General features: G+C 41.4%; 1 pseudogene across 1 annotated transcript in view; it reads left to right on the forward strand.

Annotated features, from left to right (window-relative positions):
* The window catches only part of LOC309617922 (ski-like protein pseudogene), a 52,004-nt pseudogene extending 36,349 nt beyond the window's left edge, over window positions 1-15,655 (forward strand). Inside the window, exon 2 of the transcript XR_014249760.1 lies at window positions 3,036-15,655. The product of XR_014249760.1 is annotated as a ski-like protein pseudogene (transcript). The remainder of the gene's footprint in view (window positions 1-3,035) is intronic.
* The last annotated feature ends 271 nt before the right edge of the window (window positions 15,656-15,926 follow it).

Raw genomic sequence — 15,926 nt, forward strand, 5'->3', positions numbered from 1 at the left:
CATTGGCCTAGATTCTGGCTCCCTGGATACAGTCATCGTCAGGATAACCTGAACTTGGTGGTCAATCATTCCACAAGGGATATACAAGATATGAATGTTCTTATACTCATTTTGTGAAAGGAAAAAGTCACACTCTCACAAACATTTTTTGTTATCTGCATAAAGGAACTTTGATTTATTACTTGGTACATATTTTGCAAAAATTAAGAAGACATATATTAAAATCTACCATATGGTATCCAGTCATAATAGAAGTCTGGCAGTCAAAATAGAAGCCCAAATGAATGAATAAATGAAGTGGCAAAAACTAGATTTGATTTTATATCTGACTCCCAAACCCATTTTCTTTTCCCTTGACCATGATGTACTTATAAGCAGTCATTTCCTAATCCCATGCAAATTATTCTGTGAGAGGAATAAATGCTAGTAAGTAAAATAGAAAACTGCCATTTTGGTGCAAAGCTAAATCACAGATTCTCCATAAATGTTAAATAACAATGGTAGGGGACTTCCCTGGCGGTCCAGTAGTTAAGACTCTGTGCTCCTAATGCAGGGGGCACGGGTTTGATCCCTGGTCGGGGAACTACGATCCTGTATGCCGCTTGGCGCGGCCAAAAAAATAATAAAATAAAATAACAATGGTAGAAATCCATCGGTGGCAGTGTGCTTAGAATTTATAGTATCACACAGAATCCCAGGGGGGAGAAAAGACCATTAAAGTCCTCAAATCTAGGGGTTTTCAAATATGTTCATGTGGTAGAGTTCCTGGAACTCACGGTGTTCTTTGCAAAACTTCACAGATTACTGACAGCTAGTATTATATAAACTGGAAATGATTTCACTAGCAGATGCCATGATGTAATGGGAAGGAGCAGGCTTTGAAGTCTCACAGATCGGACTTTTCCATTCACTAGCTTGTGACCTTGAGTGGGTTAGTTAACCTTTCTGTGCCTCTGATCCCTCATCTGAAAAATGGGGACGTCTCCATTTCAGGATTGTTAATGATTACTTTTGACAGATGTAATGCTAATACCTTGACAAATGGTAGCTACAGGTCCATAATTCCGTATGTAAAATGCTTGGAGCCAGATTTTTTTCAGAATTAAGAATTTTTTTGGGGACTTCCCTGGTGGTCCAGTGGTAAAGAATCTGCCCTACAGTGCAGGGGACTCGGGTTCGATCCCTGGTCAGGGAACTAAGATCCCACATGCCGCGGGGCAACTAGGCCGGCGCGCCACAACTACTGAGCCTGCGCGCCTCAACTAGAGAGCCTGTGTGCTGCAAACTACAGAGCCCACAAGCCCTGGAGCCCGCGTGCCACAACAAGAGACGAGAAAACCCGCATGCCACAACTAGAGAGAAGCCCGCTCACCGCAATGAACAATCCCGCGTGCCACAGCTAAGACCCGATGCAGCCAAAAATAAAATAAATACATAATAAATAAATCTTAAAAAAAAAAAAAAAAAAGAATTTTTTTGGATTAAAAAAATGTAATATGGGACATATGTCTTATAATTAACACCCCAGCTGAGTCTGAGGCAGTACCCTATAATCCAACACTCATATTTCTGCAGCATTTACACCAAGTTTATTAAAAATATAAACTTTTTCTCAAACCATCTTGAATTTAATTGGGGTTTTGGACTTGTGGATAAGGGATTGTAAACAGGTATTAGTATTATTTGAAGATAAGATGAGTGCTATATGTATGCAGGTCTCCATAGCTTAAGAAAATATGTATTTTTATGAGGGATGCTGTTGGTATCAACCCAAATCCTTTTTGCCAGTTGATGTATGCATCCTCCAGCTGCTGCCAGTGGTGGCTGATAACAACTCACAGTTGTCCCCTTCCTGGAACTCGCCCTCAACCAAACAGGAGCCACCTCTCCCGGCGGTGACGGAAGTGGGGAGAAGATCTGTCAATGACTGTCTGACATAATCCCTTGCCTCAAAAGACTAATCTGGGGACACAGTTCTTGTTTTAGAGTTTCCCTGTGGGATTAGACCAATGCCGGTCTTCGAAACCACATTCTTCTTTAGTTTTGCTCCCCTCTCCTATGCTGCTTTTATCTCTCCTCTTTTCCTAAGAGCAAATCCCTCAGGCTCTGCTTCTAGGGAACCTAAGACATTTGGTGCCAAGAGTAGTCCTAGAAAGCAGATTCTAGGAATGGGAGTCTGAAGTTGGATCACGCAAGGACTGGACGGCAAAGTGGTAGATGGAGTACGAGATTCCCTGGCATACTGTAAATGTAATTGCAAAGACTTTCACCTATAGCGAATTGGGGTGGAATACAGGCGGAAGGAAGGGGATGCTCAGTCTAACTGGCGCAATGTCTAAGACGTGAAAGATATATGGGAGCCGTCGGGACCCCGGAGACCGGGACGCCCGTCACCGCCCCCTCCCGCCCCCGTCGCCCGTCTGCGCCGCGCGGGGATGCCCCGGGCTCCACCCGGCTGGTCGGCGCCCAGCGGCGGCGGGATCCCGGCTCGGCGCCCCACGCGCCCCTCTCTCTTCTGACCCCGGGGGGGCGAGGGAGGTGCAGCCCTAGGGGTGGTGAGGTAAACCCGAGAACTTCCTGGGGAGAGGGTGCACAGGGGACTTCCACAGTCTTCCCCGCGGCCCCCTCAGTGGGGCGGTGTTGGGAGTGCACTGGAGTGTTCCGAGACCGCGGAGGCGGGGGGTGTTAGGGGACTCCTTTTCCTCCACTTCCCACTACCCCCTTGCACGCCCCGAGGCGTCCCAGGTCCCTTGCTGGCCAACCGCCCCCCCCCCCACGCCACGCCGCCTCCTCGGGTTTGAGGTGGGTGGGTGGCTTTGCGAGAGCCGAGGATTTCAGGGTTTGGGGGCTCCCCCATTCTAGGTCTTGCCTCCTGCCCTCTTCCTTGGTCTGCGTTGGCTGAGGTGTTCCCGTAGTGGGCGAAATCGGTACGTTGGCTAGTGGCCTTGGTCCTTAACCCTTTGGGTTTGTTTTAAGATTAATTAAAAGAAGAATGAACAGTAATCCTTGAAGATAACTGGGCAATTTTTCTTTAGGTTTCATTTTTAATTGTACAAGTTCAAGTGGAGTCAGAAGCTCTTCTTACTGGTGTGAGGACTTATACAAGCCTTCATTTTGTCCACGCAGACCAACAGACCATCATTTTCAGAGAAGATACTTTTTTCCCTCCTTTTTTGGTGTCCTTGGTACCAAATACTAAATTCGGGTGCATAATTCTGACACAAGTAATTGCATAAACTTTTCACATGTTGTGCTTAAAACCAAACCAAACTGTTGCGTTGAACTTGGACATGTTGAATTGAGAGAACTGGTAACTTTATTTTAATACATATATATGAAGAATTTAAGAAAATAAAGGCTTCCTCGGAGGTGTGCCTCTTAAAATTATTTTCTTTGTTATTAGACATAAAATAAGAAATTTTATAGCACTTGCAGTGAAATTATACTAGAGTACAAGCAGAACCAAAACAAAGTTGCAAAATCTATTGACTAATTTAGGGAGATGTCTCTTTGGAAATTTAAATTTTCTGTGAGAGTTAAGTTACCATAAGTATTGGTATACATTGCTTCTCTCTCTTCAAATAAGTAACTAAATAACAACGCAAATCTCAGACTTATTTAACACAATAGTTTTTAGCAATGGAAAACCTACAGACAAATTTTTCCTTGGTTCAGGGCTCAAATAAAAAATTGAATGGGATGGGAGATGATGGCAGCCCTCCAGTGAAAAAAATGATAGACATTCACGCAAATGGAAAAATGATGATAAACAAGATGCCAACAGTAAAGAAGGAACACTTGGATGACTATGAAGCGCCAATAGAAACTGATGAAGAGCATGTCAAGAGAACCTGTGCCTCTGTGCCTGAACCTTTACATTTAAATCCCAGTTTGAAACACACTTTGGCACAATTCCATTTAAGTAGCCAGAGCTCTCTGGGTGGACCAGCAGCATTTTCCGCTCGGTATTCCCAAGAAAGCATGTCACCTACTGTATTTCTGCCTCTTCCATCTCCTCAGGTTCTTCCTGGTCCACTGCTCATCCCTTCTGATAGCTCCACAGAACTCACCCAGACTGTGTTGGAAGGGGAGTCTATTTCTTGTTTTCAGGTTGGAGAAGAAAAGAGACTGTTTGCCCCAAGTCCTAAATTCTGTTCTCCGAGAATTTTCACTCCAACAAATAAATACAGTATGTGATGAATTGTACATCTATTGTTCAAGGTGTACATCAGACCATCTTCATATCTTAAAGGTCCTGGGAATACTTCCATTCAATGCCCCATCCTGTGGGCTGATCACATTAACTGATGCACAAAGACTGTGTAATGCTTTATTGCGGCCACATACTTTTCCTCAAAATGGTAGTATACTTCCTGCTAAAAACTCATTGGCTCAGTTGAAGGTAACTGGCAGTGCCTTTGAAGTGGAACATGAATGCTTAGGCAAATGTCAGGATTTATTTGCGCCCCAGTTTTATGTTCAGCCAGATGCTCCGTGTATTCAGCGTCTGGAGTGCTGTGGAATGTTTGCGCCCCAGACATTTGTGATGCATTCTCACAGATCACCCGACAAAAGGACTTGCCACTGGGGCTTTGAATCAGCCAAATGGCATTGCTATCTTCACGTGAACCAAAAATACTTAGGGACACCTGAAGAAAAGAAACTGAAGATAATTTTAGAAGAAATGAAGGAGAAATTTAGCATGAGAAATGGGAAGAGGACTCAATCCAAGATAGATACACCACCAGGAGTGGAATTACAGTCACGGTATCCAGTTATAAAGCAAGAAAGTGACCATGTTTCTCAGACACATTCATTTCTACACCCCAGCTACTACTTATACATGTGTGATAAAGTGGTTGCCCCAAATGTGTGGCTTACTTCGGCTGTATCCTAGCCTAAAGAGGTCACAAAGACAGAGGCAAGTAGATCTATACTAAGACATTCGGAGAAGCCTCACAGCAGTGGGAAACATCAAAAAACAGTGTCTTATCCAGATGTCTCGCTAGATGAACAGGAGAAAATGGATCTAAAAACAAGTAGAGAATTATATAGCCACTTAGGTCCATCAGTCTCAAATAATTCTACAAGCAAAAAGAAACCTGAGTCTACCACTTGCAACTTAGCCTGAGACACAAGTAAGGTGGGAATTGACCGTGATGCTGCAGCTTCATCTCCACTTATTGTCAAAGATGTCATTTGTGAGGATGATAATGGAAAAATCATGGAAGAAGTAATGAGAACTTATGTAAAACAACAGGAAAAACTGAACTCAATTTTGCAGAAGAAGCAACAACTTCAGATGGAAGTTGAAATGTTGAGTAGCTCAAAAGCTGTGAAGGAACTCCCTGAAGAATAGCAGAATTTACAGAAAGAGCTTGAATCTTTGCAGAATGAACATGCTCGAAGAGTGGAAGAATTTTATGTTGAACAGATTTAGACATAAAATTAGAGCAGGCAATGAAACAAAAATGTACCTGTGACTCAAATTTAGAAAAAGATAAAGAAGCTGAATATGCAGCACAGCTGGCAGAACTGAGACAGAGATTGGACTATGCTAAGGCTGACAGGCAAGAACTCCAAGATGAACTCAGACAGGAACGGGAGGCAAGACAGAAGTTAGAGATGATGATAAAAGAGCTAAAGCTGCAAATTTTGAAATCATCAAAAACTGCTAAAGAATAGAAACCTTTAAAGAGATTCATCTGTGTGTTCCCAACAGGGTTTATTTTTGTTTGTTTGCTTTGGTAATTGAATTCTGAACAATTTATCTGCATGAAAATAACTAGGCATTGTATCCATTTGTAGAGCAGAGAAAGTGAAGAGATTATATATTAGTATATAAATTTTTACATTTTCCAAATGAATGAAAATGTGTGTTTCTTTGTACTTTTTTTCCAACCAGCTCAGTAACAGTACTTTATGGTTTCACCTATTAGATAATCTGCCTATATTTCCAATGCAATTTAGCAGTTGCATACTTTTTAAAAGCTGCATTGTGTGATGGAAAATAGTTTTGATCAATTTTGTTATCCATATTTCAGATTCAACTTTAGATACAATGGTGGCTTCATATTTCATATATAGAGCTACTCAAGGAGTTGAATCTCCATTTTTTTTTCATGAACACAATCTCCTTTCTAAGTTAATATAGTATACTCATTATTATAATCAAAATTTGCTTTAATTTTGTTCATAATGTGGAATGAATTTCCACCAGTTCTCTTCTATTTAATGTCTCCTAAAAGACATTTTGTCAATAGAGGAATTTCATTGATGAGGTTATAGCACACCCCATGGGGAAGGATAACATGCTTTCTTATACACAGCTGCTAAACACAAGAAGCAGTTATAATTAATTTTGTTTAAATGTGGTTATATTTAGAAAAAAATTTTTATGTAGCAACTTTAGAAGAGGGAATAAAATGTAATAATTTTTGAACTTTTATGTTGTTAATAGTGGTGTGAAAATATTAATGTACTTGAGAAAAACTGATACCATTGATGTACATCAGTTTCTATACAACCCATAATCCTGCTGTACAGTTTCTGTATGTAGTTGTGGGTCTTACTGATAATTATATAATGGATTTGTTTTCCTTAATGGATTTGTTTTCCTTTAAATTGTAAAACATTAAACACTTTGAAGGTTAAAAAAAGAAAAATATTTGGGAAACAGCAACTATAAGGATTGTGGAAGTGGGTGACTGATGCTGAGTCTGATGAAAGACTGATAAAAGAAAATGACCTAAGATCTATTAATCAACAATTTAAAACAAAGGACCTCACTGTTAGTATTTAAAGAGACCCTCATCTCTTGCAGCCAGTATTCAGAGATAATTATCAAACAGAATTTTAAGAATGGGAGAATTTTAGAAAAGGCTGAATTCTCAGTGTAGGAAAGTTTCCTCATAAGAGTTGGGTCCTGATGGGGAAGAAGTAGGACCTTGAGATTTGGGGTGAAGATATCTAGGTAGATTCATTTGAAACACTTGAATCCCAAGACTCCTCCGAATCCTCTGAGCCTATAGAAGTGCCCCTCTGGCCTAGGTGGGAAGATAAAGGCCCATCCCTCCTCGCTTTGTTGGTACCTTATAAGACAATGTAAGTCCTCTTCAGGATCTGCTCTGATTTCTCCTCGTGGCCACCAGACTCATAACTAGGATCAAATGGCCCAAGTAGGCAATATTATATCCCCAAATAGCTATAGCACCTGACTTACATGTAATGGCAAGTACCAGGAAAGGATGCCTGAGGGCTGGATAAATGGGGGTGGGAATTTAAAGCTGGATAAGGGAGAGTTCATCAATATCAGGGCTCTCTGCTGTGACACAGGATTTAACACTCAGCAAGGACCCCTAAGAGATGGTTCTATACACTGCTGGAATGGCTCTTTAAAACTTGAAAAAAGTGATAGCCACACATTAAATAAATAGAGATGCCAGAACTGCCATGGTAAAAGGAATCAAAAGGCTTAATGAAGTGGGCCTGCAATAATGGGTTTATTATCTAAGACTGAAAAATCCACCAGTCAATCGTGTTTTTTGGAAAGCTTGGAGGACACTCCATTTACCAAGACAACGAAGAACGCACTAGGTAGGGAAAGTACCAGCATATTGAGAATCTTGCAGCAGCTGTGGTCTCTAAGTCAGGACTGATGGTAGGAGATGGGCTCCCTAGTAGCAATGAGGATAAGAACTCAGATTAGCAGAGACCAGGTGGCTGTACTTCACCATCAAAAGAACGGTGGGGCTTAATGTTAGAATAGTAGCCAGGAGGGTCTGGCCAGCAGGGATTTTGGTGATGGCTCAGAGAACATGGTGTTCGGGAATTCCGTGGTGATCCAGTGGTTAGGACTCCACACTTCCCGGAGTGCAATCCCCGGGCAGGGAACCAAGACCCTGAAAGCTGGGTGGCACAAGAAAAAAAAAAAAAAAAAAGAACATGGTGTTCTTAGGGCCAAGATAGATGGACGGCCATTGTATATAACGAAAAGGGAGGGGAAAATAAAGAGTTGTTTAATGGACATAGTTTCAGTTTTGCAAGATGTAAAAGTTCTGGAGATCCGTTGCACAACAATGTGAATACACTGAACACTACTGAACTGTACCCTTAAAAATGGTTAAGATGGTATATTTTATGTTGTGTGCTTTTTACCACAATTTAAAAAATTTTAAATTGTTTACCAAAAAAATGGATGAGAAGGCTGAGATCAGCTGCTCCACTGGAAAGTCACAAATCTTTGCCTGTTGTCAGACCCAGAAGCTATCAGTTGTAGGAGACCAGTTTCCCATGAGGAAGCCCCCTATAAAACCACAGCAAGTATACATAGTAGTGATTCCTGCAGTCCTTCCCCAATCTATGGCCATTTATTCAGATAACTCTACAATGGAGTAAGAAAAATACCCAGATCTTTCTAAGGTTGCTGGAGACAGGGTCCAAGTTAACACTGATCCCTGGGGACCTAAAGCATTAGCATGGTCTCCTCATTGGAATAGGAGCATATATGAGTTAGGTAAAATGAAGGCTTGGGCCAGGTTTGTACCACAGTTGTTCCACTAGGTGTACGGACCTACCCAGTTATTTCCCATTCCTGACTGTATAATTGGAATGGGCGTACATAGAAACAACAGAACTCTCACATTAGTTTCTTGACCTGTAGAATAAGAGCTACTAAATAGTAATAAGAAAGGCCAAGTGGAAGCCCCTGAAACTGTTCCTGGACAATGGTCAAAATAATAAATTAAAAACCTGTCACATTTTAGGGGAATGGCAGAGTTTAGTACCTCCCTCAAAACTTTAAAGAATGAAATAATGATGGTCCCTGTCATATTCCTATTTAATTTACCAGTCTGGCCTCTGCAAAAACTGATGGATCATGGCAGATGACAAACTTAATGCAAACTTAGTCAAGCAGTGGCTCCAACTACACCTGCTATGCCAGATGTGATATCTTTCTAGAGGAGATTAACAGAGCCTCCAGTACATCGTGTACAGCCATCGATGTAGAAAATGTGTTCTTTTCCACACCCATCTGGAAAGAGGATCACACAGGATGGGCAACTATACATTCATGGTCTTGCCCCAGTGTCATATTCTCTGTCTTATTATAGTCCAAAGGTATCTGAACCGTTTGAAAATTCTAACATGATATTAGTCCAGTATATCAATACCATCAGATGTGATAGGAAGTAAGTGGCAAGTATTCTGGATACCTTAGTAAGGCATATATACTCCAGAATGTGGGGGAGAAACTATACAAATATTTAGAGGCCTACCACATCAGTGAAGTTTTTACAGGTTGAATGATCTGGAGCATTCCAGTACATTGCTTCCAACATTAAAAAAAAAACAAAAAACCATTGCACAATGCACCTCTTACCACCAAGAAACACATTTGGTAGGCCTCTTTGGGTTTTGGAGGCAGCATATTCTACACTTGGAAATACTGCTAAGACCCATTTATCAGCAGATACAGGTTTGCTGGTTTGCACTCCACAGGCCTACAAGCCCTGTACTTGCCCAGCTTCAAGACCAAAGAAAGAGCCCAGAGTCAGCAACAGAGATATCAATGGTTTAATGGATAGGGGGACCTCACATGTCTGAAGGAAGGTACCGGAGCAACACCCCACCATGTGTGGCAGGTGGCAGGCAGGACATGGCGGCAGTCTTTGTTCCCAGTGGGAGGGGGAGGTTACCAGTTATAGGGCGAATTGATGTCAGGTTGGCTCTTCAGTTACCAGGAAAAGCAGCAGAGGGGCACACCACCACCTTTCACTACCCCTTTGATAAGCTATCATAGTGGAGATGTTCTGATCTAAAGCAAGAACAATCCTTAGCTGGGGCCTGGGGCAAGTAGGTAGGAAGGTCAGTCATGTGAATAGGGTATTGGTGAAGCAGGCACTGGTTGAGCAGGGCATTACAGAGAACAAGAGAACAGCCATCTTGAGTGGCCTGACCATACAGGTTGGAACCTTTGACTGGGGCCCAGAGGAAGAAAGGACTGAAAGATTAAAACTGAGATATGATCAACACTGCTGCTTGGGCTCTATGACTCGACAGATCCCATGATACTTGAGCTATCTGGGAACAGAGAATGACACTGTATGAAATCTCTGGCCACCACTTGGCTCAAATATTTGGACATTCATGCATTTCTAAATTTAGTTGATTCATGTTTACTTAATATGTGCTTACCATATGCCAGGCCCTGTCCTGGACACTGAAAACACAAAGATGTAATAAAACCTATTCTCTGTTCCCAAGTAGCTCAGTCTAATTTTACTCTTACTATTTGCCTGCCATTTGACTCATCTATTTCCTCCACCCTGGCATTTGCTAGGATTCAGGTAGTAACAAAGTGGGGCCAAATGGGGAAAAACTTGAGAACAATTCTATTAACTAAAAATCGACCACAAATCGGGCCAAGGCTATCATGATTTGATTTGAACAAGCCACATCAGTCATGCTGTAACAATAAAAACTCAATTACTGAGACCTACTGTGTATATGCCACACACTTCATATACATTTATTTTCCCCCCAAATTCTGCAAGGTGTTATCTCTCTCCACATGAGAAAACTGAGGTTTAGGAAGTTAAGGCATCTAAGACACATTATGAAGTGTTAGAGCTAAGATTTGAATGTAGGGCTACTTCTGGCACCTCAAATCCTCTTTTACCACTATATCATACTACCTTCATGCTACTTCCAGTGATCTGTAAGTCTGAAAATACCTTGGTGTATTCCAATTCCTTCATTAAACATTAAATTCCTATTTGAAGCCCGCCAGTGACAACAAGCTCTTCAAAGTGGTCCTTTTCATCTATGATCAGGAGATTCTTGCAGAGGAAATTCAAATCTCCTCTCTTTAGGATCATTTAGTTGCAAAGAACACTCAAGCTAGGCAGAGGGAGGCGTTTTGTTTTGTTATTTTGGCTGCGTTGGGTCTTCGTTGCTGCGCGTGGACTTTTCTCTAGTTGCGGCGAGCGGGGGCTACTCTTTGTTGGGGTGCACGACCTTCTCATTGCAGTGGCTTCTCTTGTTGTGGAGCACGGGCTCTAGGCACGCGGGCTTCAGTAGCTGTGGTGCACGAGCTTAGTTGCTCTGCGACATGTGGGATCTTCCTGGACCAGGGATTGAACCCATGTCCCCTGCATTGGCAGGTGGATTCTTAACCACTGCGCCACCAGGGAAGTCCCGAGGGAGGTGTTTTAAGAACACAAAAATCTCACTGGAAAGTTAGCAACCCAGGAACAGAAAAAGGACAGCCAGGCATCACGGGGACAGGAATTTTGAAGCCATTTTCTGAAGCTGTCATTTCTGCTTCATTCATTTTTCATTCCATATCATTCTTACCAGCTTCCATTGCTTGCTCACGGCCTGGCATTAGTGCTCTAGCCCCATCCTACTTGACCTTCCAGTTCAAGATTCCATTATCATCTGACTTGGTCTTTTTTTTTAGTACAAAATCCTTAGAAATAAATAGATTGACCCAGTTTAACCTATGGGTTGGATCTTGGATCATGTTCTAACCTTGGTCTGACCACCTATGACTACGGTGGAGTCACCCCAAAAACATGGCTGTCTGAGTTTAAGTAGGATCTGTGGATGTAAAACAACTTCAGAAGGGGTGTGAACTGGGCTTGATACACTGTGTTAACAACCTTGTACAGAAAAACATAAAGATGAGATGAATATCCTCTTTTTCTGTGACACTTAAACAGAGTCTGTAGCAACCAAGTATGATCTTTTATTTTCTGTTTGCTATTTTCTAACTTAACTAAGTACCAAGGAGGCAGGGATTGGCTCCTATCCATCTCTGACCCCTCAAAGCACATATCCTAGGGCTCTCAACACCGTGCCCTGGAACAACTTGATGCTGAGGTAAACAGTATTTGTGATGGGGTACACTTACCTACTGTTGGCTGATCTCTTAAACATAGGGTACCAAGAGGCATACTGACAGTTTGATTTTGTGTGTGTGTGGTAAAATATACACAACATAAAATTTACCATTTTAGCCACTTTTCAGTGGCATTAAGTACATTCATGTTGTGCAACCACCACCACTATCCATCTCCAGAACTTTTTCATCATCTTGAACTGAAACTCTGTACTCACTGAACAGTAACTCCTTATTTCCCCCTCCTTCTTGTGCTTAGTAACCACTGCTCTGTCTCTATGAATTTGACTATTCCAAGATACCTCACGTAAATGGAATCATACAATATTTGTATTTTTGTGTCTGGTTTATTTCATTAAGCATGTTTTCCAGGTTCACCTTTGTTTTAACACATATCAGAATTTCATTCCTTTTTAAGGCTGAATAATATTCTATTTTATATATACTAGGTCCCCTACATATGAACAAGTTCTATTCTGAGAGCTTGTCGGTAAGTCCAATTTCTTCATAAGTCCAACAAAGTTAGCCTAGGTACCCAACTAACACAATTGGTTACATAGTACTGTATTGTAATGGGTTTATAATACTTTTCACACAAATAATACATAAAAAACACAAAAAATGAAGAAAATATTTTTAATCTTACAGTACAGTACCTTGAAAAGTACAGTAGTACAGCACAGCAGCTGGCATCCAGGGGCTGGCATCGAGTGAACAGGCAAGAAGGTTACTCACTGGAGGAGGGAGAGGAGGTGGGAGATGGTAGAACTGAAGGATCGTCAGCAATAGGAGATGGAGGGCAAACTGCATTTTCACTCATGCCTGACGCTGATGGCACAGGTTCTGGTTCCTTGCTGCATTCAATTCTATCTACCCTCTTGAAAAAATGATCCAGTGATGTCTGGGTAGTAGCTCTTTTATTCTTGTCATAGATGACATGGTAGCACTGGATTGCATTCTGAACGGCTACTGCAACCTTCGTGCACTGTTCTTCGTTTGGGTCCTATGCCTCAAAAACTAACAGTGCCTCCTCAAATAAAATCCCTTTGCCATTTCCTGCATCATGACTCTCTTTGGTTCTTCAGTTACTTCTTCTTCCTCTTGTCTCTCTTCATCCTTTCTCTGGGCCTCCAATTCCATCAGGTCTTCATTAGTAAGCTCTTTGTGTTGCACAGCAAGGAGTTCAGTGAAGTAGTCTTCTTGCAGATCTAGCTCCAGTTTCTCACTGAGGGTCACTAAGTTGCTGAAGACCTCTTTGGACTCCTCATCCACCTTCCAAATCCATGAAAATCATGAACAAACTGCAGGCAAATGTTCTTCCAAACCCCATTCATGGTGACAGCCGTAACCTCACACCAAGCAAAGTCAATGTTTTTTAAGGCCTTGTAGATGGTAGTCCTTCCAAAATTGTTGCAAGGTTGTTCCTGATTTGTCACTCATCTTTACTGCCTGATGAAAAGTGTGATGTAAATATTTCTTGAAAGTCGCTGTAACTCCCTGGTCCATAGGTTGGATGAGCAACATAATATTCGGTGGCAGATGCACTACTTTGATGCTGGGATGAAAGTCGTCCATGAATGGGGGGTGGCCCAGAGCATTGTTGAGCAGCAAAAGAATGTTGAATGGGACATCCTTCTCCAAGCAGTATTTCTCTACCTCAGGGATAAAGTGGTGGAAAAACCAGTCCTGGAAAATGGCCTGTGTAACACAGGCTTTGGGGTTACTCTTCCACACAACAGGATGAGAGCCCTTGGCTATGTTTTTAAGGGCTCTTGGGTTCTCTGAATGATAAACTAAGAGAGGCTTCAGCTTCATATTGCTGGAAGCATTGTCACCAAACAACAGTTAGCCTATCCTTTGCTGCTTTATAGCCTGGCATCAACTTTTCCTCCTTACTGATGTACCTTCGGTCTGGCATCCTCTTCCAGTACAGCCCTGTTTCATCCACATTAAAAACCTGCTTGAGTCAATATGTGCCTTCATAAATAATTTCTCAAAGTGTTTCATGAAACTCTCGGGCAGCTACCATATCTGCACTTGCTGCCTCACCGCTTACTTTTACATTGTGAAGGTCAGCTCTAGCCTTGAACCCTTGAAACCAGCCATGGCTGGCATTAAAAGATGTGCCCTCTGATTCTTCACTGTGTTTCTTCTTCAAGTCTTCATAAAGTCTTTTGGCTTTCTCTTGAATCAGCATTAAGCTTAGTGGGACTCAGTGCTGAAGCTGATCCTGCATCCACACACTGAGAAGTTTCTCCATCTCCTCCATCACTTTTACACGCTTCTTTGATATTGTTGTCGACATCATCGGCACAGCCGACTTCACATGTTCCATGATCTTGTCCTTGTTCTTTAGAATCGTGCCAATGGTTGAACAATTCACATTTTAAGAATGAGCAACATCTACCATATTTTCGCCTTGCTCCACTCTCAATTATTTTCTTTTGTTTCCATCGTTATTGCTTGGTGTTTCTTAGCAGTACTGGCTACATCACCGCTGCTTTTATGCTTGCTTCTGGACATCCTGGGCTTGAAATAAAGATACTGTACTACTGTACTCTATAAAGTACACAAAAGCACAACCACTTGTAGAGGATGCACGCACATGACAATGTATGCCAGACACATGAACTGACTTATGTGATTGGACATGCAAATGCATGTTCGCATCTTTGAAAGTTCACCACTTGAAGGTTCATATGTAGGGGACTTACTGTATAGACATTCTGTTGATTCCTTCATCTGTTGATAGACATTTGGGTTGTTTCTACTTTTTGGTTACTGTAAATAATGCTGCTATGGGGACTTCCCTGGCGGTCCAGTGGTTAGGACTCTGAACTTCCACTGCAGGGGGCACGGGTTTGATCCCTGGTGAGGGAACTAAGATCCTGCATGCTGCACAGAGCAGCCACCAAAAAAAAAAAAAAAAAAAAAAAATTGCTGCTATGAACATGGGTGGACAAATATCTGTTTGAGTCTCTGTTTTCAGTATCTCTCTGCTTTGGGGTATATATCTAGAAGTGGAATTGCTGGACAATCTGTGTTTAATGTTTTGAGGAGCCACTATATTGTCTTCCTCAGTGGCCACACCAGTTTACATTCTCACCAACAATGCACAAGGGTTCCAATTTCTCCACATCCTTGCCAACATTTGTTTTTTGTTTTGTTTTTAATAGCAATCCTAATAGGTGTGGAGTGGTAGCTTATTGTGGTTTTGATTTGCATTTCCCTAATGATAGTGATGTTGAACATCTTTTCATAAGCTTATTGTATACCTTCTTTGGAGAAATGTCTATTCTTTTGCTCATTTTTCAATTAGGCTGTTTTTTGTTATCATTGAGTTGTGGTTACTTATATATTGTGTATATTAATCCTTTATCAGATGTATGATTTTCAAATATTGTCTCCCAGTCTGTGAGTTGCTTTTTCATTCTCTTGATAGTATCCTTTGATACACAAGTTTTTAATTTCGATACACTCCAATTTACCTAGTTTTTTCTTTTTTGGCTGTGCTTTTGGTGTCACATCAAAGCAATCATTGCCAAATTCAAAGTCATGAAGCTTCCCTCTGTGTCTTCTTCTGAGGATTTTATAGTTTTAGTCTTATGTTTAGGTCTTTGATCCATTTTGAGTTAATTTTTGTCTGTGGTGTAAAGTACAGGTCTAACTTTATTCTTTTTCATGTGGATATCCAGTTTCTTCAACACCATTTGTTGAAAAGACCATCCTTTCCCCATTGAATGGTCTTGGTACACTTGTCAAAAATCATTTGACCATACATATAAAGGTTTATTTCTGGGGTCTCTACTCTTTTCCACTGCTCTGTATGTCTGCCTTATGCCAGTACATTGTTTTGCTTGCTGTAAATTTGTAGTAAGTCTTGAAATCAGGAAATGAGTCCTCCAACTTTCTTTTTTTCAACTGTTTTGGATATTTGGGACCCCTTAAGATTCCATATGAATTTCAGAATGAGTTTCTTTTTTGTTTTCCTTAGCATGAATACTTTATGTTCTTTTTATAG

The sequence above is a fragment of the Balaenoptera borealis genome, assembly GCF_965194805.1.
Source record: "Balaenoptera borealis genome assembly, chromosome: 1".
Classification (NCBI taxonomy): Eukaryota; Metazoa; Chordata; class Mammalia; order Artiodactyla; family Balaenopteridae; genus Balaenoptera; species Balaenoptera borealis.